The sequence below is a fragment of the Gorilla gorilla genome, chromosome X (genome assembly GCF_029281585.2).
Source record: "Gorilla gorilla gorilla isolate KB3781 chromosome X, NHGRI_mGorGor1-v2.1_pri, whole genome shotgun sequence".
Taxonomy (NCBI): Eukaryota; Metazoa; Chordata; class Mammalia; order Primates; family Hominidae; genus Gorilla; species Gorilla gorilla.
Window position 1 is genome coordinate 72040798 of NC_073247.2, and position 25774 is coordinate 72066571.

Sequence of the window (25774 nt, forward strand, 5' to 3'; positions counted from 1 at the left end):
GAACAGTTTGGAAACACTCTGTTTGTAAAGTCTGCAAGTGGATATTTGGACTTCTTTGAGGATTTCGTTGGAAGCGGGATTTCTTCATCTAATGCTACACAGAAGATTTCTCAGTAACTTCGTTGATTTCTGTGTGTTCAACTAACAGAGTTCAACCTTCCCTTAGACATAGCAGATTGGAAACCCTCTTTTTGTGGAATTTGCAAGTGGAGATTTCAAGCGCTTTGGGGTCAACTGTAGAAAAGGAAATATCCTCGTATAAAAACTATAGAGAATCATTCTCAGAAACCACTTTGTGTAGTGTGCGTTCCACTCACAGAGTTCAATCGTTGCTTTCATACGGCAGTTTGGAAACACTCTGTTTGTGAAGACTGCAAGTGGATATTTGGACCTCTTTGAGGATTTCGTTGGAAACGGGATTTCTTCATCTAATGCTAGAAGGAAGAATTCCCAGAAATTTCTTTGATTTGTGTGTGTTCAGCTAACAGAGCTAAACCATCCTTTAGACAGAGCAGATTGGAAACCCTCTTTTTGAGGAATTTGCTTGTGGAGATTTCAAGCGTTTTGGGGCCAACTGTTGATAAGAAATATCCTGGTATAAAAACTAGAGAGAATCATTCTCAGAAACCACTTTGGATGTGTGCGTTCCACTCACAGAGTTTAACCTTTCTTTTCATAGAACAGTTTTGAAACACTCTGTTTGTAAAGTCTGCAAGTGGATATTTGGACCTCTTTGAGTATTTCGTTGGAAGCGGGATTTCTTCATCTAATGCTACACAGAAGATTTCTCAGTAACTTCATTGATTTCTGTGTGTTCAACTAACAGAGTTCAACTTTCCCTTAGACATAGCAGACTGGAAACCCTCTTTTGGTGGAATTTGCAAGTGGAGATTTCAAGTGCTTTGGGGCCAACGGTAGAAAAGGAAATATCCTCGTATAAAAACTGGAGAGAATCATTCTCAGAAAACACTTTGTGATGTGTGCGTTCCACTCACAGAGTTTAACCTTTCCTGTCTTAGAGCAGTTTGGAAACACTCTGTTTTTGAAGTCTGCAAGAGGATATTTGGACCTCTTTGAGGGTTTCGTTGGAAACGGGATTTCTTCATCTAATGCTAGAAGGAAGAATTCTCAGAAACTTCTTTGATTTGTGTGTGTTCAACTAACGGAGCTGAACCATCCTTTAGACAGAGCAGATTGGAAACCCTCTTTTTGAGGAATTTGCTTGTGGAGATTTCAAGCGTTTTGGGGCCAACGGTAGAAAAGGAAATATCCTCGTGTAAAAACTAGAGAGAATCATTCTCAGAAACCACTTTGTGATGTGTGCGTTCCACTCACAGAATTTAACCTTTCTTTTCATAGAGCAGTTTGGAAACACTCTGATTGTAAAGACTGCAAGTGGATATTTGGACCTCTTTGAGGATTTCGTTGGAAGCGGGATTTCTTCATCTAATGCTACACAGAAGATTTCTCAGTAACTTCGTTGATTTGTGTGTGTTCAACTAACAGAGTTCAACCTTCCCTTAGACATAGCAGATTGGAAACCCTCTTTTTGAGGAATTTGCAAGTGGAGATTTCAAGCGTTTTGGGGCCAACGGTAGAAAACGAAATATCCTCGTATAAAAAATAGAGAGAATCATTCTCAGAAACCGCTTTGTGATGTGTGCGTTCCCCTCACGGAGTTTAACCTTTCTTTTCATAGAGCAGTTTGGACACACTCTGTTTGTGAAGTCTGCAAGTGGATATTTGGACCTCTTTGAGGATTTCTTTGGAGGCGTGATTTCATCATCTAATGCTACACAGAAGATTTCTCAGTAACTTCATTGATTTCTGTGTGTTCAACTAACAGAGTTCAACCTTCCCTTAGACATAGCAGACTGGAAACCCTCTTTTGGTGGAATTTGCAAGTGGAGATTTCAAGTGCTATGGGGCCAACGGTAGAAAAGGAAATATCCTCGTATAAAAACTGGAGAGAATCATTCTCAGAAAACACTTTGTGATGTGTGCGTTCCACTCACAGAGTTTAACCTTTCCTGTCTTAGAGCAGTTTGGAAACACTCTGTTTTTGAAGTCTGCAAGAGGATATTTGGACCTCTTTGAGGGTTTCGTTGGAAACGGGATTTCTTCATCTAATGCTAGAAGGAAGAATTCTCAGAAACTTCTTTGATTTGTGTGTGTTCAACTAACAGAGCTGAACCATCCTTTAGACAGAGCAGATTGGAAACCCTCTTTTTGAGGAATTTGCTTGTGGAGATTTCAAGCGTTTTGGGGCCAACGGTAGAAAAGGAAATATCCTCGTGTAAAAACTAGAGAGAATCATTCTCAGAAACCACTTTGTGATGTGTGCGTTCCACTCACAGAATTTAACCTTTCTTTTCATAGAGCAGTTTGGAAACACTCTGATTGTAAAGACTGCAAGTGGATATTTGGACCTCTTTGAGGATTTCGTTGGAAGCGGGATTTCTTCATCTAATTCTACACAGAAGATTTCTCAGTAACTTCGTTGATTTGTGTGTGTTCAACTAACAGAGTTCAACCTTCCCTTAGACATAGCAGATTGGAAACCCTCTTTTTGTGGAATTTGCAAGTGGAGATTTCAAGCGTTTTGGGGCCAACGGTAGAAAACGAAATATCCTCGTATAAAAAGTAGAGAGAATCATTCTCAGAAACCGCTTTGTGATGTGTGCGTTCCCCTCACGGAGTTTAACCTTTCTTTTCATAGAGCAGTTTGGACACACTCTGTTTGTGAAGTCTGCAAGTGGATATTTGGACCTCTTTGAGGATTTCTTTGGAGGCGTGATTTCATCATCTAATGCTACACAGAAGATTTCTCAGTAACTTCATTGATTTCTGTGTGTTCAACTAACAGAGTTCAACCTTCCCTTAGACATAGCAGACTGGAAACCCTCTTTTGGTGGAATTTGCAAGTGGAGATTTCAAGTGCTATGGGGCCAACGGTAGAAAAGGAAATATCCTCGTATAAAAACTGGAGAGAATCATTCTCAGAAAACACTTTGTGATGTGTGCGTTCCACTCACAGAGTTTAACCTTTCCTGTCTTAGAGCAGTTTGGAAACACTCTGTTTTTGAAGTCTGCAAGAGGATATTTGGACCTCTTTGAGGGTTTCGTTGGAAACGGGATTTCTTCATCTAATGCTAGAAGGAAGAATTCTCAGAAACTTCTTTGATTTGTGTGTGTTCAACTAACAGAGCTGAACCATCCTTTAGACAGAGCAGATTGGAAACCCTCTTTTTGAGGAATTTGCTTGTGGAGATTTCAAGCGTTTTGGGGCCAACGGTAGAAAAGGAAATATCCTCGTGTAAAAACTAGAGAGAATCATTCTCAGAAACCACTTTGTGATGTGTGCGTTCCACTCACAGAATTTAACCTTTCTTTTCATAGAGCAGTTTGGAAACACTCTGATTGTAAAGACTGCAAGTGGATATTTGGACCTCTTTGAGGATTTCGTTGGAAGCGGGATTTCTTCATCTAATTCTACACAGAAGATTTCTCAGTAACTTCGTTGATTTGTGTGTGTTCAACTAACAGAGTTCAACCTTCCCTTAGACATAGCAGATTGGAAACCCTCTTTTTGTGGAATTTGCAAGTGGAGATTTCAAGCGTTTTGGGGCCAACGGTAGAAAACGAAATATCCTCGTATAAAAAGTAGAGAGAATCATTCTCAGAAACCGCTTTGTGATGTGTGCGTTCCCCTCACGGAGTTTAACCTTTCTTTTCATAGAGCAGTTTGGACACACTCTGTTTGTGAAGTCTGCAAGTGGATATTTGGACCTCTTTGAGGATTTCTTTGGAGGCGTGATCTCATCATCTAATGCTACACAGAAGATTTCTCAGTAACTTCATTGATTTCTGTGTGTTCAACTAACAGAGTTCAACTTTCCCTTAGACATAGCAGACTGGAAACCCTCTTTTGGTGGAATTTGCAAGTGGAGATTTCAAGTGCTTTGGGGCCAACGGTAGAAAAGGAAATATCCTCGTATAAAAACTGGAGAGAATCATTCTCAGAAAACACTTTGTGATGTGTGCGTTCCACTCACAGAGTTTAACCTTTCCTGTCTTAGAGCAGTTTGGAAACACTCTGTTTGTGAAGTCTGCAAGTGGATATTTGGACCTCTTTGAGGGTTTCGTTGGAAACGGGATTTCTTCATCTAATGCTAGAAGGAAGAATTCTCAGAAACTTCTTTGATTTGTGTGTGTTCAACTAACGGAGCTGAACCATCCTTTAGACAGAGCAGATTGGAAACCCTCTTTTTGAGGAATTTGCTTGTGGAGATTTCAAGCGTTTTGGGGCCAACGGTAGAAAAGGAAATATCCTCGTATAAAAACTAGAGAGAATCATTTTCAGAAACCACTTTGTGTTGTGCGCGTTCCACTCACAGAGTTTAACCTTTCTTTTCATAGAGCAGTTTGGAAACACTCTGTTTGTAAAGTCTGCAAGTGGATATTTGGACCTCTTTGAGGATTTCGTTGGAAGCGGGATTTCTTCATCTAATGCTACACAGAAGATTTCTCAGTAACTTCGTTGATTTGTGTGTGTTCAACTAACAGAGTTCAACCTTCCCTTAGAGATAGCAGCTTGGAAACCCTCTTTTTGTGGAATTTGCAAGTGGAGATTTCAAGCGCTTTGGGGCCAACGGTAGAAAAGGAAATATCTTCGTATAAAAACTAGAGAGAACCATTCTCAGAAACCACTTTGTGTTGTGCGCGTTCCACTCACAGAGTTTAACCTTTCTTTTCATAGAGCAGTTTGGAAACACTCTGTTTGTGAAGTCTGCCAGTGGATATTTGGACCTCTTTTAGGATTTCTTTGGAATCGGGATTTCTTCATCTAATGCTAGAAGGAAGAATTCTCAGAAACTTCTTTGATATGTGTGTGTTCAACTAACAGAGCTGAACCATCCTTTAGACAGAGCAGAATGGAAACCCTCTTTTTGAGGAATTTGCTTGTGGAGATTTCAAGCCTTTTGGGGCCAACGGTAGAAAAGGAAATATCCTCGTATAAAAACTAGAGAGAATCATTCTCAGAAACCACTTTGTGATGTGTGCGTTCCACTCACAGAGTTTAATCTTTCTTTTCATAGAACAGTTTGGAAACACTCTGTTTGTAAAGTCTGCAAGTGGATATTTGGACTTCTTTGAGGATTTCGTTGGAAGCGGGATTTCTTCATCTAATGCTACACAGAAGATTTCTCAGTAACTTCGTTGATTTCTGTGTGTTCAACTAACAGAGTTCAACCTTCCCTTAGACATAGCAGATTGGAAACCCTCTTTTTGTGGAATTTGCAAGTGGAGATTTCAAGCGCTTTGGGGTCAACTGTAGAAAAGGAAATATCCTCGTATAAAAACTATAGAGAATCATTCTCAGAAACCACTTTGTGTAGTGTGCGTTCCACTCACAGAGTTCAATCGTTGCTTTCATACGGCAGTTTGGAAACACTCTGTTTGTGAAGACTGCAAGTGGATATTTGGACCTCTTTGAGGATTTCGTTGGAAACGGGATTTCTTCATCTAATGCTAGAAGGAAGAATTCCCAGAAATTTCTTTGATTTGTGTGTGTTCAGCTAACAGAGCTAAACCATCCTTTAGACAGAGCAGATTGGAAACCCTCTTTTTGAGGAATTTGCTTGTGGAGATTTCAAGCGTTTTGGGGCCAACTGTTGATAAGAAATATCCTGGTATAAAAACTAGAGAGAATCATTCTCAGAAACCACTTTGGATGTGTGCGTTCCACTCACAGAGTTTAACCTTTCTTTTCATAGAACAGTTTTGAAACACTCTGTTTGTAAAGTCTGCAAGTGGATATTTGGACCTCTTTGAGTATTTCGTTGGAAGCGGGATTTCTTCATCTAATGCTACACAGAAGATTTCTCAGTAACTTCATTGATTTCTGTGTGTTCAACTAACAGAGTTCAACTTTCCCTTAGACATAGCAGACTGGAAACCCTCTTTTGGTGGAATTTGCAAGTGGAGATTTCAAGTGCTTTGGGGCCAACGGTAGAAAAGGAAATATCCTCGTATAAAAACTGGAGAGAATCATTCTCAGAAAACACTTTGTGATGTGTGCGTTCCACTCACAGAGTTTAACCTTTCCTGTCTTAGAGCAGTTTGGAAACACTCTGTTTGTGAAGTCTGCAAGTGGATATTTGGACCTCTTTGAGGGTTTCGTTGGAAACGGGATTTCTTCATCTAATGCTAGAAGGAAGAATTCTCAGAAACTTCTTTGATTTGTGTGTGTTCAACTAACGGAGCTGAACCATCCTTTAGACAGAGCAGATTGGAAACCCTCTTTTTGAGGAATTTGCTTGTGGAGATTTCAAGCGTTTTGGGGCCAACGGTAGAAAAGGAAATATCCTCGTGTAAAAACTAGAGAGAATCATTCTCAGAAACCACTTTGTGATGTGTGCGTTCCACTCACAGAATTTAACCTTTCTTTTCATAGAGCAGTTTGGAAACACTCTGATTGTAAAGACTGCAAGTGGATATTTGGACCTCTTTGAGGATTTCGTTGGAAGCGGGATTTCTTCATCTAATGCTACACAGAAGATTTCTCAGTAACTTCGTTGATTTGTGTGTGTTCAACTAACAGAGTTCAACCTTCCCTTAGACATAGCAGATTGGAAACCCTCTTTTTGAGGAATTTGCAAGTGGAGATTTCAAGCGTTTTGGGGCCAACGGTAGAAAACGAAATATCCTCGTATAAAAAATAGAGAGAATCATTCTCAGAAACCGCTTTGTGATGTGTGCGTTCCCCTCACGGAGTTTAACCTTTCTTTTCATAGAGCAGTTTGGACACACTCTGTTTGTGAAGTCTGCAAGTGGATATTTGGACCTCTTTGAGGATTTCTTTGGAGGCGTGATTTCATCATCTAATGCTACACAGAAGATTTCTCAGTAACTTCATTGATTTCTGTGTGTTCAACTAACAGAGTTCAACCTTCCCTTAGACATAGCAGACTGGAAACCCTCTTTTGGTGGAATTTGCAAGTGGAGATTTCAAGTGCTATGGGGCCAACGGTAGAAAAGGAAATATCCTCGTATAAAAACTGGAGAGAATCATTCTCAGAAAACACTTTGTGATGTGTGCGTTCCACTCACAGAGTTTAACCTTTCCTGTCTTAGAGCAGTTTGGAAACACTCTGTTTTTGAAGTCTGCAAGAGGATATTTGGACCTCTTTGAGGGTTTCGTTGGAAACGGGATTTCTTCATCTAATGCTAGAAGGAAGAATTCTCAGAAACTTCTTTGATTTGTGTGTGTTCAACTAACAGAGCTGAACCATCCTTTAGACAGAGCAGATTGGAAACCCTCTTTTTGAGGAATTTGCTTGTGGAGATTTCAAGCCTTTTGGGGCCAACGGTAGAAAAGGAAATATTCTCGTATAAAAACTAGAGAGAATCATTCCCAGAAACCACTTTGTGCTGTGTGCGTTTCACTCACAGAGTTTAACCTTTCTTTTCATAGAACAGTTTGGAAACACTCTGTTTGTAAAGTCTGCAAGTGGATATTTGGACCTCTTTGAGGATTTCGTTGGAAGCGGGATTTCTTCATCTAATGCTACACAGAAGATTTCTCAGTAACTTCGTTGATTTGTGTGTGTTCAACTAACAGAGTTCAACCTTCCCTTAGACAGAGAAGATTGGAAACCCTCTTTTTGTGGAATTTGCAAGTGGAGATTTCAAGCATACTGGGGCCAACGGTAGAAAAGGAAATATCCTCTTATAAAAACTAGAGAGAATCATTCTCAGAAACCACTTTGTGATGTGTGCGTTCCCCTCACAGAGTTTAACCTTTCTTTTCATAGAGCAGTTTGGACACACTCTGTTTGTGAAGTCTGCAAATGGATATTTGGACCTCTTTGAGGATTTCTTTGGAAGCGGGATTTCTTCATCTAATGCTACACAGAAGATTTCTCAGTAACTTCGTTGATTTGTGTGTGTTCAACTAACAGAGTGCAACATTCCCCTACACATAGCAGATTGGAAACCCTCTTTTTGTGGAATTTGCAAGTGGAGATTTCAAGTGCTTTGGGGCCAACGGTAGAAAAGGAAATATCCTCGAATAAAAAGTGGAGAGAATCATTCTCAGAAACCACTTTGTGTTGTGTGCGTTCCACTCACAGAGTTCAACCTTTCCTTTCATACGGCAGTTTGGAAACACTCTGTTTGTGAAGACTGCAAGTGGATATTTGGACCTCTTTCAGGGTTTCGTTGGAAACGGGATTTCTTCATCTAATGCTAGAAGGAAGAATTCTCAGAAACTTCTTTGATTTGTGTGTGTTCAACTAACGGAGCTGAACCATCCTTTAGACAGAGCAGATTGGAAACCCTCTTTTTGAGGAATTTGCTTGTGGAGATTTCAAGCGTTTTGGGGCCAACGGTAGAAAAGGAAATATCCTCGTGTAAAAACTAGAGAGAATCATTCTCAGAAACCACTTTGTGATGTGTGCGTTCCACTCACAGAATTTAACCTTTCTTTTCATAGAGCAGTTTGGAAACACTCTGATTGTAAAGTCTGCAAGTGGATATTTGGACCTCTTTGAGGATTTCGTTGGAAGCGGGATTTCTTCATCTAATGCTACACAGAAGATTTCTCAGTAACTTCGTTGATTTGTTTGTGTTCAACTAACAGATTTCGAATTTCCCATAGACATAGCAGATTGGAAACCCTCTTTTTGAGGAATTTGCAAGTGGAGATTTCAAGCGCTTTGGGGCCAACTGTAGAAAAGCAAATATCCTCGCATAAAAACTAGAGAGAATCATTATCAGAAACCACTTTGTGATGTGTGCGTTCCCCTCACAGAGTTTAACCTTTCTTTTCATAGAGCAGTTTGGACACACTCTGTTTGTGAAGTCTGCAAGTGGATATTTGGACCTCTTTGAGGATTTCATAGGAAGCGGGATTTCTTCATCTAATGCTACACAGAAGATTTCTCAGTAACTTCGTTGATTTCTGTGTGTTCAACTAACAGAGTTCAACCTTCCCTTAGAGATAGCAGATTGGAAACCCACTTTTTGTGGAATTTGCAAGTGGAGATTTCAAGCGCTTTGGGGCCAAAGGTAGAAAAGGAAATATCCTCGTATAAAAAGTGGAGAGAATCATTCTCAGAAACCACTTTGTGATGTGTGCGTTCCACTCACAGAGTTTAACCTTTCCTTTCATAGAGCAGTTTGGAAACACTCTGTTTGTGAAGACTGCAAGTGGATATTTGGACCTCTTTGAGGATTTCTTTGGAAACGGGATTTCTTCATCTAATGCTAGAAGGAAGAATTCTCAGAAACTTCTTTGATTTGTGTGTGTTCAACTAACAGAGCCGAACCATCCTTTAGACAGAGCAGATTGGAAACCATCTTTTTGAGGAATTTGCTTGTGGAGATTTCAAGCGTTTTGGGGCCAACGGTAGAAAAGGAAATATCCTCGTATAAAAACTAGAGAGAATCATTTTCAGAAACCACTTTGTGTTGTGCGCGTTCCACTCATAGAGTTTAACCTTTCTTTTCATAGAGCAGTTTGGAAACACTCTGTTTGTAAAGTCTGCAAGTGGATATTTGGACCTCTTTGAGGATTTCGTTGGAAGCGGGATTTCTTCATCTAATGCTACACAGAAGATTTCTCAGTAACTTCGTTGATTTGTGTGTGTTCAACTAACAGAGTTCAACCTTCCCTTAGAGATAGCAGCTTGGAAACCCTCTTTTTGTGGAATTTGCAAGTGGAGATTTCAAGCGCTTTGGGGCCAACGGTAGAAAAGGAAATATCCTCGTATAAAAACTAGAGAGAACCATTCTCAGAAACCACTTTGTGTTGTGCGCGTTCCACTCACAGAGTTTAACCTTTCTTTTCATAGAGCAGTTTGGAAACACTCTGTTTGTGAAGTCTGCCAGTGGATATTTGGACCTCTTTTAGGATTTCGTTGGAATCGGGATTTCTTCATCTAATGCTAGAAGGAAGAATTCCCAGAAACTTCTTTGATATGTGTGTGTTCAGCTAACAGAGCTGAACCATCCTTTAGACAGAGCAGATTGGAAACCCTCTTTTTGAGGAATTTGCTTGTGGAGATTTCAAGCCTTTTGGGGCCAACTGTAGAAAAGAAATATCCTGGTATAAAAACTAGAGAGAATCATTCTCAGAAACCACTTTGGATGTGTGCGTTCCACTCACAGAGTTTAATCTTTCTTTTCATAGAACAGTTTGGAAACACTCTGTTTGTAAAGTCTGAAAGTGGATATTTGGACCTCTTTGAGGATTTCGTTGGAAGCGGGATTTCTTCATCTAATGCTACACAGAAGATTTCTCAGTAACTTCGTTGATTTGTGTGTGTTCAACTAACAGAGTTCAACCTTCCCTTAGACATAGCAGATTGGAAACCCTCTTTTTGTGGAACTTGCAAGTGGAGATTTCAAGCGTTTTTGCGGCCAACGGTAGAAAAGGAAATATCCTCGTATAAGAAATAGAGAGAATCATTCTCAGAAACCGCTTTGTGATGTGTGCGTTCCCCTCAAGGAGTTTAACCTTTCTTTTCATAGAGCAGTTTGGACACACTCTGTTTGTGAAGTCTGCAAGTGGATATTTGGACCTCTTTGAGGATTTCGTTGGAAGCGGGATTTCATCATCTAATGCTACACAGAAGATTTCTCAGTAACTTCGTTGATTTCTCTGTGTTCAACTAACAGAGTTCAACATTCCCTTAGACATAGCAGATTGGAAACCCTCTTTTTGTGGAATTTGCAAGTGGAGATTTCAAGCGCTTTGGGGCCAACGGTAGAAAAGGAAATATCCTCGTATAAAAACTGGAGAGAATCATTCTCAGAAAACACTTTGTGATGTGTGCGTTCCACTCACGGAGTTTAACCTTTCCTTTCATAGAGCAGTTTGGAAACACTCTGTTTGTGAAGACTGCAAGTGAATATTTGGACCTCTTTGAGGGTTTCGTTGGAAACGGGATTTCTTCATCTAATGCTAGAAGGAAGAATTCTCAGAAACTTCTTTGATTTGTGTGTGTTCAACTAACAGAGCTGAACCATCCTTTAGACAGAGCAGATTGGAAACCCTCTTTTTGAGGAATTTGCTTTTGGAGATTACAAGCGTTTTGGGGCCAACGGTAGAAAAGGAAATATCCTCATATAAAAACTAGAGAGAATCATTCTCAGAAACCACTTTGTGATGTGTGCGTTCCACTCACAGAGTTTAACCTTTCTTTTCATAGAACAGTTTGGAAGCACTCTGTTTGTAAAGTCTGCAAGTGGATATTTGGACCTCTTTTAGGATTTCGTTGGAAGCGGGATTTCTTCATCTAATGCTACACAGAAGATTTCTCAGTAACTTCGTTGATTTGTGTGTGTTCAACTAACAGAGTTCAACCTTCCCTTAGACATAGCAGATTGGAAACCCTCTTTTTGTGGAATTTGCAAGTGGAGATTTCAAGCGTTTTGGGGCCAACGGTAGAAAAGGAATTATCCTCGTATAAAAACTAGAGAGAATCATTCTCAGAAACCACTTTGTGATGTGTGCGTTCCCCTCACAGATTTTAACCTTTCTTTTCACAGAGGAGTTTGGACACACTCTGTTTGTGAAGTCTGCAATTGGATATTTGGCCCTCTTTGAGGATTTCATACGAAGCGGGATTTCTTCATCTAATGCTACACAGAAGATTTCTCAGTAACTTCGTTGATTTCTGTGTGTTCAACTAACAGAGTTCAACCTTCCCTTAGACATAGCAGATTGGAAACCCACTTTTTGTGGAATTTGCAAGTGGAGATTTCAAGCGCTTTGGGGCCAACGGTAGAAAAGGAAATATCCTCGTATAAAAAGTGGAGAGAATCATTCTCAGAAACCACTTTGTGATGTGTGCGTTCCACTCACAGAGTTTAACCTTTCCTTTCATAGAGCAGTTTGGAAACACTCTGTTTGTGAAGACTGCAAGTGGATATTTGGACCTCTTTGAGGATTTCTTTGGAAACGGGATTTCTTCATCTAATGCTAGAAGGAAGAATTCTCAGAAACTTCTTTGATTTGTGTGTGTTCAACTAACAGAGCTGAACCATCCTTTAGACAGAGCAGATTGGAAACCATCTTTTTGAGGAATTTGCTTGTGGAGATTTCAAGCGTTTTGGGGCCAACGGTAGAAAAGGAAATATCCTCGTATAAAAACTAGAGAGAATCATTTTCAGAAACCACTTTTGTGTTGTGCGCGTTCCACTCACAGAGTTTAACCTTTCTTTTCATAGAGCAGTTTGGAAACACTCTGTTTGTAAAGTCTGCAAGTGGATATTTGGACCTCTTTGAGGATTTCGTTGGAAGCGGGATTTCTTCATCTAATGCTACACAGAAGATTTCTCAGTAACTTCGTTGATTTGTGTGTGTTCAACTAACAGAGTTCAACCTTCCCTTAGAGATAGCAGCTTGGAAACCCTCTTTTTGTGGAATTTGCAAGTGGAGATTTCAAGCGCTTTGGGGCCAACGGTAGAAAAGGAAATATCCTCGTATAAAAACTAGAGAGAACCATTCTCAGAAACCACTTTGTGTTGTGCGCGTTCCACTCACAGAGTTTAACCTTTCTTTTCATAGAGCAGTTTGGAAACACTCTGTTTGTGAAGTCTGCCAGTGGATATTTGGACCTCTTTTAGGATTTCGTTGGAATCGGGATTTCTTCATCTAATGCTAGAAGGAAGAATTCTCAGAAACTTCTTTGATATGTGTGTGTTCAACTAACAGAGCTGAACCATCCTTTAGACAGAGCAGAATGGAAACCCTCTTTTTGAGGAATTTGCTTGTGGAGATTTCAAGCCTTTTGGGGCCAACGGTAGAAAAGGAAATATCCTCGTATAAAAACTAGAGAGAATCATTCTCAGAAACCACTTTGTGATGTGTGCGTTCCACTCACAGAGTTTAATCTTTCTTTTCATAGAACAGTTTGGAAACACTCTGTTTGTAAAGTCTGCAAGTGGATATTTGGACTTCTTTGAGGATTTCGTTGGAAGCGGGATTTCTTCATCTAATGCTACACAGAAGATTTCTCAGTAACTTCGTTGATTTGTGTGTGTTCAACTAACAGAGTTCAACCTTCCCTTAGACATAGCAGATTGGAAACCCTCTTTTTGTGGAATTTGCAAGTGGAGATTTCAAGCGTTTTGGGGCCAACGGTAGAAAAGGAATTATCCTCGTATAAAAACTAGAGAGAATCATTCTCAGAAACCACTTTGTGATGTGTGCGTTCCCCTCACAGATTTTAACCTTTCTTTTCACAGAGGAGTTTGGACACACTCTGTTTGTGAAGTCTGCAATTGGATATTTGGCCCTCTTTGAGGATTTCATAGGAAGCGGGATTTCTTCATCTAATGCTACACAGAAGATTTCTCAGTAACTTCGTTGATTTCTGTGTGTTCAACTAACAGAGTTCAACCTTCCCTTAGACATAGCAGATTGGAAACCCACTTTTTGTGGAATTTGCAAGTGGAGATTTCAAGCGCTTTGGGGCCAACGGTAGAAAAGGAAATATCCTCGTATAAAAAGTGGAGAGAATCATTCTCAGAAACCACTTTGTGATGTGTGCGTTCCACTCACAGAGTTTAACCTTTCCTTTCATAGAGCAGTTTGGAAACACTCTGTTTGTGAAGACTGCAAGTGGATATTTGGACCTCTTTGAGGATTTCTTTGGAAACGGGATTTCTTCATCTAATGCTAGAAGGAAGAATTCTCAGAAACTTCTTTGATTTGTGTGTGTTCAACTAACAGAGCTGAACCATCCTTTAGACAGAGCAGATTGGAAACCATCTTTTTGAGGAATTTGCTTGTGGAGATTTCAAGCGTTTTGGGGCCAACGGTAGAAAAGGAAATATCCTCGTATAAAAACTAGAGAGAACCATTCTCAGAAACCACTTTGTGTTGTGCGCGTTCCACTCACAGAGTTTAACCTTTCTTTTCATAGAGCAGTTTGGAAACACTCTGTTTGTGAAGTCTGCCAGTGGATATTTGGACCTCTTTTAGGATTTCGTTGGAATCGGGATTTCTTCATCTAATGCTAGAAGGAAGAATTCTCAGAAACTTCTTTGATATGTGTGTGTTCAACTAACAGAGCTGAACCATCCTTTAGACAGAGCAGAATGGAAACCCTCTTTTTGAGGAATTTGCTTGTGGAGATTTCAAGCCTTTTGGGGCCAACGGTAGAAAAGGAAATATCCTCATATAAAAACTAGAGAGAATCATTCTCAGAAACCACTTTGTGATGTGTGCGTTCCACTCACAGAGTTTAACCTTTCTTTTCATAGAACAGTTTGGAAGCACTCTGTTTGTAAAGTCTGCAAGTGGATATTTGGACCTCTTTTAGGATTTCGTTGGAAGCGGGATTTCTTCATCTAATGCTACACAGAAGATTTCTCAGTAACTTCGTTGATTTCTGTGTGTTCAACTAACAGAGTTCAACCTTCCCTTAGACATAGCAGATTGGAAACCCTCTTTTTGTGGAATTTGCAAGTGGAGATTTCAAGCGTTTTGGGGCCAACGGTAGAAAAGGAATTATCCTCGTATAAAAACTAGAGAGAATCATTCTCAGAAACCACTTTGTGATGTGTGCGTTCCCCTCACAGATTTTAACCTTTCTTTTCACAGAGGAGTTTGGACACACTCTGTTTGTGAAGTCTGCAATTGGATATTTGGCCCTCTTTGAGGATTTCATAGGAAGCGGGATTTCTTCATCTAATGCTACACAGAAGATTTCTCAGTAACTTCGTTGATTTCTGTGTGTTCAACTAACAGAGTTCAACCTTCCCTTAGACATAGCAGATTGGAAACCCACTTTTTGTGGAATTTGCAAGTGGAGATTTCAAGCGCTTTGGGGCCAACGGTAGAAAAGGAAATATCCTCGTATAAAAAGTGGAGAGAATCATTCTCAGAAACCACTTTGTGATGTGTGCGTTCCACTCACAGAGTTTAACCTTTCCTTTCATAGAGCAGTTTGGAAACACTCTGTTTGTGAAGACTGCAAGTGGATATTTGGACCTCTTTGAGGATTTCTTTGGAAACGGGATTTCTTCATCTAATGCTAGAAGGAAGAATTCTCAGAAACTTCTTTGATTTGTGTGTGTTCAACTAACAGAGCTGAACCATCCTTTAGACAGAGCAGATTGGAAACCATCTTTTTGAGGAATTTGCTTGTGGAGATTTCAAGCGTTTTGGGGCCAACGGTAGAAAAGGAAATATCCTCGTATAAAAACTAGAGAGAATCATTTTCAGAAACCACTTTTGTGTTGTGCGCGTTCCACTCACAGAGTTTAACCTTTCTTTTCATAGAGCAGTTTGGAAACACTCTGTTTGTAAAGTCTGCAAGTGGATATTTGGACCTCTTTGAGGATTTCGTTGGAAGCGGGATTTCTTCATCTAATGCTACACAGAAGATTTCTCAGTAACTTCGTTGATTTGTGTGTGTTCAACTAACAGAGTTCAACCTTCCCTTAGAGATAGCAGCTTGGAAACCCTCTTTTTGTGGAATTTGCAAGTGGAGATTTCAAGCGCTTTGGGGCCAACGGTAGAAAAGGAAATATCCTCGTATAAAAACTAGAGAGAACCATTCTCAGAAACCACTTTGTGTTGTGCGCGTTCCACTCACAGAGTTTAACCTTTCTTTTCATAGAGCAGTTTGGAAACACTCTGTTTGTGAAGTCTGCCAGTGGATATTTGGACCTCTTTTAGGATTTCGTTGGAATCGGGATTTCTTCATCTAATGCTAGAAGGAAGAATTCTCAGAAACTTCTTTGATATGTGTGTGTTCAACTAACAGAGCTGAACCATCCTTTAGACAGAGCAGAATGGAAACCCTCTTTTTGAGGAATTTGCTTGTGGAGATTTCAAGCCTTTTGGGGCCAACGGTAGAAAAGGAAATATCCTCATATAAAAACTAGAGAGAATCATTCTCAGAAACCACTTTGTGATGTGTGCGTTCCACTCACAGAGTTTAACCTTTCTTTTCATAGAACAGTTTGGAAGCACTCTGTTTGTAAAGTCTGCAAGTGGATATTTGGACCTCTTTTAGGATTTCGTTGGAAGCGGGATTTCTTCATCTAATGCTACACAGAAGATTTCTCAGTAACTTCGTTGATTTCTGTGTGTTCAACTAACAGAGTTCAACCTTCCCTTAGACATAGCAGATTGGAAACCCTCTTTTTGTGGAATTTGCAAGTGGAGATTTCAAGCGTTTTGGGGCCAACGGTAGAAAAGGAATTATCCTCGTATAAAAACTAGAGAGAATCATTCTCAGAAACCACTTTGTGATGTGTGCGTTCCCCTCACAGATTTTAACCTTTCTTTTCACAGAGGAGTTTGGACACACTCTGTTTGTGAAGTCTGCAATTGGATATTTGGCCCTCTTTGAGGATTTCATAGGAAGCGGGATTTCTTCATCTAATGCTACACAGAAGATTTCTCAGTAACTTCGTTGATTTCTGTGTGTTCAACTAACAGAGTTCAACCTTCCCTTAGACATAGCAGATTGGAAACCCACTTTTTGTGGAATTTGCAAGTGGAGATTTCAAGCGCTTTGGGGCCAACGGTAGAAAAGGAAATATCCTCGTATAAAAAGTGGAGAGAATCATTCTCAGAAACCACTTTGTGATGTGTGCGTTCCACTCACAGAGTTTAACCTTTCCTTTCATAGAGCAGTTTGGAAACACTCTGTTTGTGAAGACTGCAAGTGGATATTTGGACCTCTTTGAGGATTTCTTTGGAAACGGGATTTCTTCATCTAATGCTAGAAGGAAGAATTCTCAGAAACTTCTTTGATTTGTGTGTGTTCAACTAACAGAGCTGAACCATCCTTTAGACAGAGCAGATTGGAAACCATCTTTTTGAGGAATTTGCTTGTGGAGATTTCAAGCGTTTTGGGGCCAACGGTAGAAAAGGAAATATCCTCGTATAAAAACTAGAGAGAATCATTTTCAGAAACCACTTTTGTGTTGTGCGCGTTCCACTCACAGAGTTTAACCTTTCTTTTCATAGAGCAGTTTGGAAACACTCTGTTTGTAAAGTCTGCAAGTGGATATTTGGACCTCTTTGAGGATTTCGTTGGAAGCGGGATTTCTTCATCTAATGCTACACAGAAGATTTCTCAGTAACTTCGTTGATTTGTGTGTGTTCAACTAACAGAGTTCAACCTTCCCTTAGAGATAGCAGCTTGGAAACCCTCTTTTTGTGGAATTTGCAAGTGGAGATTTCAAGCGCTTTGGGGCCAACGGTAGAAAAGGAAATATCCTCGTATAAAAACTAGAGAGAACCATTCTCAGAAACCACTTTGTGTTGTGCGCGTTCCACTCACAGAGTTTAATCTTTCTTTTCATAGAGCAGTTTGGAAACACTCTGTTTGTAAAGTCTGCAAGTGGATATTTGGACCTCTTTGAGGATTTCGTTGGAAGCGGGATTTCTTCATCTAATGCTACACAGAAGATTTCTCAGTAACTTCGTTGATTTGTGTGTGTTCAACTAACAGAGTTCAACCTTCCCTTAGAGATAGCAGCTTGGAAACCCTCTTTTTGTGGAATTTGCAAGTGGAGATTTCAAGCGCTTTGGGGCCAACGGTAGAAAAGGAAATATCCTCGTATAAAAACTAGAGAGAACCATTCTCAGAAACCACTTTGTGTTGTGCGCGTTCCACTCACAGAGTTTAACCTTTCTTTTCATAGAGCAGTTTGGAAACACTCTGTTTGTGAAGTCTGCCACTGGATATTTGGACCTCTTTTAGGATTTCGTTGGAATCGGGATTTCTTCATCTAATGCTAGAAGGAAGAATTCTCAGAAACTTCTTTGATATGTGTGTGTTCAACTAACAGAGCTGAACCATCCTTTAGACAGAGCAGAATGGAAACCCTCTTTTTGAGGAATTTGCTTGTGGAGATTTCAAGCCTTTTGGGGCCAACGGTAGAAAAGGAAATATCCTCATATAAAAACTAGAGAGAATCATTCTCAGAAACCACTTTGTGATGTGTGCGTTCCACTCACAGAGTTTAACCTTTCTTTTCATAGAACAGTTTGGAAGCACTCTGTTTGTAAAGTCTGCAAGTGGATATTTGGACCTCTTTTAGGATTTCGTTGGAAGCGGGATTTCTTCATCTAATGCTACACAGAAGATTTCTCAGTAACTTCGTTGATTTCTGTGTGTTCAACTAACAGAGTTCAACCTTCCCTTAGACATAGCAGATTGGAAACCCTCTTTTTGTGGAATTTGCAAGTGGAGATTTCAAGCGTTTTGGGGCCAACGGTAGAAAAGGAATTATCCTCGTATAAAAACTAGAGAGAATCATTCTCAGAAACCACTTTGTGATGTGTGCGTTCCCCTCACAGATTTTAACCTTTCTTTTCACAGAGGAGTTTGGACACACTCTGTTTGTGAAGTCTGCAATTGGATATTTGGCCCTCTTTGAGGATTTCATAGGAAGCGGGATTTCTTCATCTAATGCTACACAGAAGATTTCTCAGTAACTTCGTTGATTTCTGTGTGTTCAACTAACAGAGTTCAACCTTCCCTTAGACATAGCAGATTGGAAACCCACTTTTTGTGGAATTTGCAAGTGGAGATTTCAAGCGCTTTGGGGCCAACGGTAGAAAAGGAAATATCCTCGTATAAAAAGTGGAGAGAATCATTCTCAGAAACCACTTTGTGATGTGTGCGTTCCACTCACAGAGTTTAACCTTTCCTTTCATAGAGCAGTTTGGAAACACTCTGTTTGTGAAGACTGCAAGTGGATATTTGGACCTCTTTGAGGATTTCTTTGGAAACGGGATTTCTTCATCTAATGCTAGAAGGAAGAATTCTCAGAAACTTCTTTGATTTGTGTGTGTTCAACTAACAGAGCTGAACCATCCTTTAGACAGAGCAGATTGGAAACCATCTTTTTGAGGAATTTGCTTGTGGAGATTTCAAGCGTTTTGGGGCCAACGGTAGAAAAGGAAATATCCTCGTATAAAAACTAGAGAGAATCATTTTCAGAAACCACTTTTGTGTTGTGCGCGTTCCACTCACAGAGTTTAACCTTTCTTTTCATAGAGCAGTTTGGAAACACTCTGTTTGTAAAGTCTGCAAGTGGATATTTGGACCTCTTTGAGGATTTCGTTGGAAGCGGGATTTCTTCATCTAATGCTACACAGAAGATTTCTCAGTAACTTCGTTGATTTGTGTGTGTTCAACTAACAGAGTTCAACCTTCCCTTAGAGATAGCAGCTTGGAAACCCTCTTTTTGTGGAATTTGCAAGTGGAGATTTCAAGCGCTTTGGGGCCAACGGTAGAAAAGGAAATATCCTCGTATAAAAACTAGAGAGAACCATTCTCAGAAACCACTTTGTGTTGTGCGCGTTCCACTCACAGAGTTTAACCTTTCTTTTCATAGAGCAGTTTGGAAACACTCTGTTTGTGAAGTCTGCCAGTGGATATTTGGACCTCTTTTAGGATTTCGTTGGAATCGGGATTTCTTCATCTAATGCTAGAAGGAAGAATTCCCAGAAACTTCTTTGATATGTGTGTGTTCAGCTAACAGAGCTGAACCATCCTTTAGACAGAGCAGATTGGAAACCCTCTTTTTGAGGAATTTGCTTGTGGAGATTTCAAGCCTTTTGGGGCCAACTGTAGAAAAGAAATATCCTGGTATAAAAACTAGAGAGAATCATTCTCAGAAACCACTTTGGATGTGTGCGTTCCACTCACAGAGTTTAATCTTTCTTTTCATAGAACAGTTTGGAAACACTCTGTTTGTAAAGTCTGAAAGTGGATATTTGGACCTCTTTGAGGATTTCGTTGGAAGCGGGATTTCTTCATCTAATGCTACACAGAAGATTTCTCAGTAACTTCGTTGATTTGTGTGTGTTCAACTAACAGAGTTCAACCTTCCCTTAGACATAGCAGATTGGAAACCCTCTTTTTGTGGAACTTGCAAGTGGAGATTTCAAGCGTTTTTGCGGCCAACGGTAGAAAAGGAAATATCCTCGTATAAGAAATAGAGAGAATCATTCTCAGAAACCGCTTTGTGATGTGTGCGTTCCCCTCAAGGAGTTTAACCTTTCTTTTCATAGAGCAGTTTGGACACACTCTGTTTGTGAAGTCTGCAAGTGGATATTTGGACCTCTTTGAGGATTTCGTTGGAAGCGGGATTTCATCATCTAATGCTACACAGAAGATTTCTCAGTAACTTCGTTGATTTCTCTGTGTTCAACTAACAGAGTTCAACATTCCCTTAGACATAGCAGATTGGAAACCCTCTTTTTGTGGAATTTGCAAGTGGAGATTTCAAGCGCTTTGGGGCCAACGGTAGAAAAGGAAATATCCTCGTATAAAAACTGGAGTGAATCATTCTCAGAAAACACTTTGTGATGTGTGCGTTCCACTCACGGAGTTTAACCTTTCCTTTCATAGAGCAGTTTGGAAACACTCTGTTTGTGAAGACTGCAAGTGAATATTTGGACCTCTTTGAGGGTTTCGTTGGAAACGGGATTTCTTCATCTAATGCTAGAAGGAAGAATTCTCAGAAACTTCTTTGATTTGTGTGTGTTCAACTAACAGAGCTGAACCATCCTTTAGACAGAGCAGATTGGAAACCCTCTTTTTGAGGAATTTGCTTTTGGAGATTACAAGCGTTTTGGGGCCAACGGTAGAAAAGGAAATATCCTCATATAAAAACTAGAGAGAATCATTCTCAGAAACCACTTTGTGATGTGTGCGTTCCACTCACAGAGTTTAACCTTTCTTTTCATAGAACAGTTTGGAAGCACTCTGTTTGTAAAGTCTGCAAGTGGATATTTGGACCTCTTTTAGGATTTCGTTGGAAGCGGGATTTCTTCATCTAATGCTACACAGAAGATTTCTCAGTAACTTCGTTGATTTGTGTGTGTTCAACTAACAGAGTTCAACCTTCCCTTAGACATAGCAGATTGGAAACCCTCTTTTTGTGGAATTTGCAAGTGGAGATTTCAAGCGTTTTGGGGCCAACGGTAGAAAAGGAATTATCCTCGTATAAAAACTAGAGAGAATCATTCTCAGAAACCACTTTGTGATGTGTGCGTTCCCCTCACAGATTTTAACCTTTCTTTTCACAGAGGAGTTTGGACACACTCTGTTTGTGAAGTCTGCAATTGGATATTTGGCCCTCTTTGAGGATTTCATAGGAAGCGGGATTTCTTCATCTAATGCTACACAGAAGATTTCTCAGTAACTTCGTTGATTTCTGTGTGTTCAACTAACAGAGTTCAACCTTCCCTTAGACATAGCAGATTGGAAACCCACTTTTTGTGGAATTTGCAAGTGGAGATTTCAAGCGCTTTGGGGCCAACGGTAGAAAAGGAAATATCCTCGTATAAAAAGTGGAGAGAATCATTCTCAGAAACCACTTTGTGATGTGTGCGTTCCACTCACAGAGTTTAACCTTTCCTTTCATAGAGCAGTTTGGAAACACTCTGTTTGTGAAGACTGCAAGTGGATATTTGGACCTCTTTGAGGATTTCTTTGGAAACGGGATTTCTTCATCTAATGCTAGAAGGAAGAATTCTCAGAAACTTCTTTGATTTGTGTGTGTTCAACTAACAGAGCTGAACCATCCTTTAGACAGAGCAGATTGGAAACCATCTTTTTGAGGAATTTGCTTGTGGAGATTTCAAGCGTTTTGGGGCCAACGGTAGAAAAGGAAATATCCTCGTATAAAAACTAGAGAGAATCATTTTCAGAAACCACTTTTGTGTTGTGCGCGTTCCACTCACAGAGTTTAACCTTTCTTTTCATAGAGCAGTTTGGAAACACTCTGTTTGTAAAGTCTGCAAGTGGATATTTGGACCTCTTTGAGGATTTCGTTGGAAGCGGGATTTCTTCATCTAATGCTACACAGAAGATTTCTCAGTAACTTCGTTGATTTGTGTGTGTTCAACTAACAGAGTTCAACCTTCCCTTAGAGATAGCAGCTTGGAAACCCTCTTTTTGTGGAATTTGCAAGTGGAGATTTCAAGCGCTTTGGGGCCAACGGTAGAAAAGGAAATATCCTCGTATAAAAACTAGAGAGAACCATTCTCAGAAACCACTTTGTGTTGTGCGCGTTCCACTCACAGAGTTTAACCTTTCTTTTCATAGAGCAGTTTGGAAACACTCTGTTTGTGAAGTCTGCCAGTGGATATTTGGACCTCTTTTAGGATTTCGTTGGAATCGGGATTTCTTCATCTAATGCTAGAAGGAAGAATTCTCAGAAACTTCTTTGATATGTGTGTGTTCAACTAACAGAGCTGAACCATCCTTTAGACAGAGCAGAATGGAAACCCTCTTTTTGAGGAATTTGCTTGTGGAGATTTCAAGCCTTTTGGGGCCAACGGTAGAAAAGGAAATATCCTCATATAAAAACTAGAGAGAATCATTCTCAGAAACCACTTTGGATGTGTGCGTTCCACTCACAGAGTTTAATCTTTCTTTTCATAGAACAGTTTGGAAACACTCTGTTTGTAAAGTCTGAAAGTGGATATTTGGACCTCTTTGAGGATTTCGTTGGAAGCGGGATTTCTTCATCTAATGCTACACAGAAGATTTCTCAGTAACTTCGTTGATTTGTGTGTGTTCAACTAACAGAGTTCAACCTTCCCTTAGACATAGCAGATTGGAAACCCTCTTTTTGTGGAACTTGCAAGTGGAGATTTCAAGCGTTTTTGCGGCCAACGGTAGAAAAGGAAATATCCTCGTATAAGAAATAGAGAGAATCATTCTCAGAAACCGCTTTGTGATGTGTGCGTTCCCCTCAAGGAGTTTAACCTTTCTTTTCATAGAGCAGTTTGGACACACTCTGTTTGTGAAGTCTGCAAGTGGATATTTGGACCTCTTTGAGGATTTCGTTGGAAGCGGGATTTCTTCATCTAATGCTACACAGAAGATTTCTCAGTAACTTCGTTGATTTCTCTGTGTTCAACTAACAGAGTTCAACATTCCCTTAGACATAGCAGATTGGAAACCCTCTTTTTGTGGAATTTGCAAGTGGAGATTTCAAGCGTTTTGGGGCCAACGGTAGAAAAGGAATTATCCTCGTATAAAAACTAGAGAGAATCATTCTCAGAAACCACTTTGTGATGTGTGCGTTCCCCTCACAGATTTTAACCTTTCTTTTCACAGAGGAGTTTGGACACACTCTGTTTGTGAAGTCTGCAATTGGATATTTGGCCCTCTTTGAGGATTTCATAGGAAGCGGGATTTCTTCATCTAATGCTACACAGAAGATTTCTCAGTAACTTCGTTGATTTCTGTGTGTTCAACTAACAGAGTTCAACCTTCCCTTAGACATAGCAGATTGGAAACCCACTTTTTGTGGAATTTGCAAGTGGAGATTTCAAGCGCTTTGGGGCCAACGGTAGAAAAGGAAATATCCTCGTATAAAAAGTGGAGAGAATCATTCTCAGAAACCACTTTGTGATGTGTGCGTTCCACTCACAGAGTTTAACCTTTCCTTTCATAGAGCAGTTTGGAAACACTCTGTTTGTGAAGACTGCAAGTGGATATTTGGACCTCTTTGAGGATTTCTTTGGAAACGGGATTTCTTCATCTAATGCTAGAAGGAAGAATTCTCAGAAACTTCTTTGATTTGTGTGTGTTCAACTAACAGAGCTGAACCATCCTTTAGACAGAGCAGATTGGAAACCATCTTTTTGAGGAATTTGCTTGTGGAGATTTCAAGCGTTTTGGGGCCAACGGTAGAAAAGGAAATATCCTCGTATAAAAACTAGAGAGAATCATTTTCAGAAACCACTTTTGTGTTGTGCGCGTTCCACTCACAGAGTTTAACCTTTCTTTTCATAGAGCAGTTTGGAAACACTCTGTTTGTAAAGTCTGCAAGTGGATATTTGGACCTCTTTGAGGATTTCGTTGGAAGCGGGATTTCTTCATCTAATGCTACACAGAAGATTTCTCAGTAACTTCGTTGATTTGTGTGTGTTCAACTAACAGAGTTCAACCTTCCCTTAGAGATAGCAGCTTGGAAACCCTCTTTTTGTGGAATTTGCAAGTGGAGATTTCAAGCGCTTTGGGGCCAACGGTAGAAAAGGAAATATCCTCGTATAAAAACTAGAGAGAACCATTCTCAGAAACCACTTTGTGTTGTGCGCGTTCCACTCACAGAGTTTAACCTTTCTTTTCATAGAGCAGTTTGGAAACACTCTGTTTGTGAAGTCTGCCAGTGGATATTTGGACCTCTTTTAGGATTTCGTTGGAATCGGGATTTCTTCATCTAATGCTAGAAGGAAGAATTCTCAGAAACTTCTTTGATATGTGTGTGTTCAACTAACAGAGCTGAACCATCCTTTAGACAGAGCAGAATGGAAACCCTCTTTTTGAGGAATTTGCTTGTGGAGATTTCAAGCCTTTTGGGGCCAACGGTAGAAAAGGAAATATCCTCATATAAAAACTAGAGAGAATCATTCTCAGAAACCACTTTGGATGTGTGCGTTCCACTCACAGAGTTTAATCTTTCTTTTCATAGAACAGTTTGGAAACACTCTGTTTGTAAAGTCTGAAAGTGGATATTTGGACCTCTTTGAGGATTTCGTTGGAAGCGGGATTTCTTCATCTAATGCTACACAGAAGATTTCTCAGTAACTTCGTTGATTTGTGTGTGTTCAACTAACAGAGTTCAACCTTCCCTTAGACATAGCAGATTGGAAACCCTCTTTTTGTGGAACTTGCAAGTGGAGATTTCAAGCGTTTTTGCGGCCAACGGTAGAAAAGGAAATATCCTCGTATAAGAAATAGAGAGAATCATTCTCAGAAACCGCTTTGTGATGTGTGCGTTCCCCTCAAGGAGTTTAACCTTTCTTTTCATAGAGCAGTTTGGACACACTCTGTTTGTGAAGTCTGCAAGTGGATATTTGGACCTCTTTGAGGATTTCGTTGGAAGCGGGATTTCTTCATCTAATGCTACACAGAAGATTTCTCAGTAACTTCGTTGATTTCTCTGTGTTCAACTAACAGAGTTCAACATTCCCTTAGACATAGCAGATTGGAAACCCTCTTTTTGTGGAATTTGCAAGTGGAGATTTCAAGCGCTTTGGGGCCAACGGTAGAAAAGGAAATATCCTCGTATAAAAACTGGAGAGAATCATTCTCAGAAAACACTTTGTGATGTGTGCGTTCCACTCACGGAGTTTAACCTTTCCTTTCATAGAGCAGTTTGGAAACACTCTGTTTGTGAAGACTGCAAGTGAATATTTGGACCTCTTTGAGGGTTTCGTTGGAAACGGGATTTCTTCATCTAATGCTAGAAGGAAGAATTCTCAGAAACTTCTTTGATTTGTGTGTGTTCAACTAACAGAGCTGAACCATCCTTTAGACAGAGCAGATTGGAAACCCTCTTTTTGAGGAATTTGCTTGTGGAGATTACAAGCGTTTTGGGGCCAACGGTAGAAAAGGAAATATCCTCATATAAAAACTAGAGAGAATCATTCTCAGAAACCACTTTGTGATGTGTGCGTTCCACTCACAGAGTTTAACCTTTCTTTTCATAGAACAGTTTGGAAGCACTCTGTTTGTAAAGTCTGCAAGTGGATATTTGGACCTCTTTTAGGATTTCGTTGGAAGCGGGATTTCTTCATCTAATGCTACACAGAAGATTTCTCAGTAACTTCGTTGATTTGTGTGTGTTCAACTAACAGAGTTCAACCTTCCCTTAGACATAGCAGATTGGAAACCCTCTTTTTGTGGAATTTGCAAGTGGAGATTTCAAGCGTTTTGGGGCCAACGGTAGAAAAGGAATTATCCTCGTATAAAAACTAGAGAGA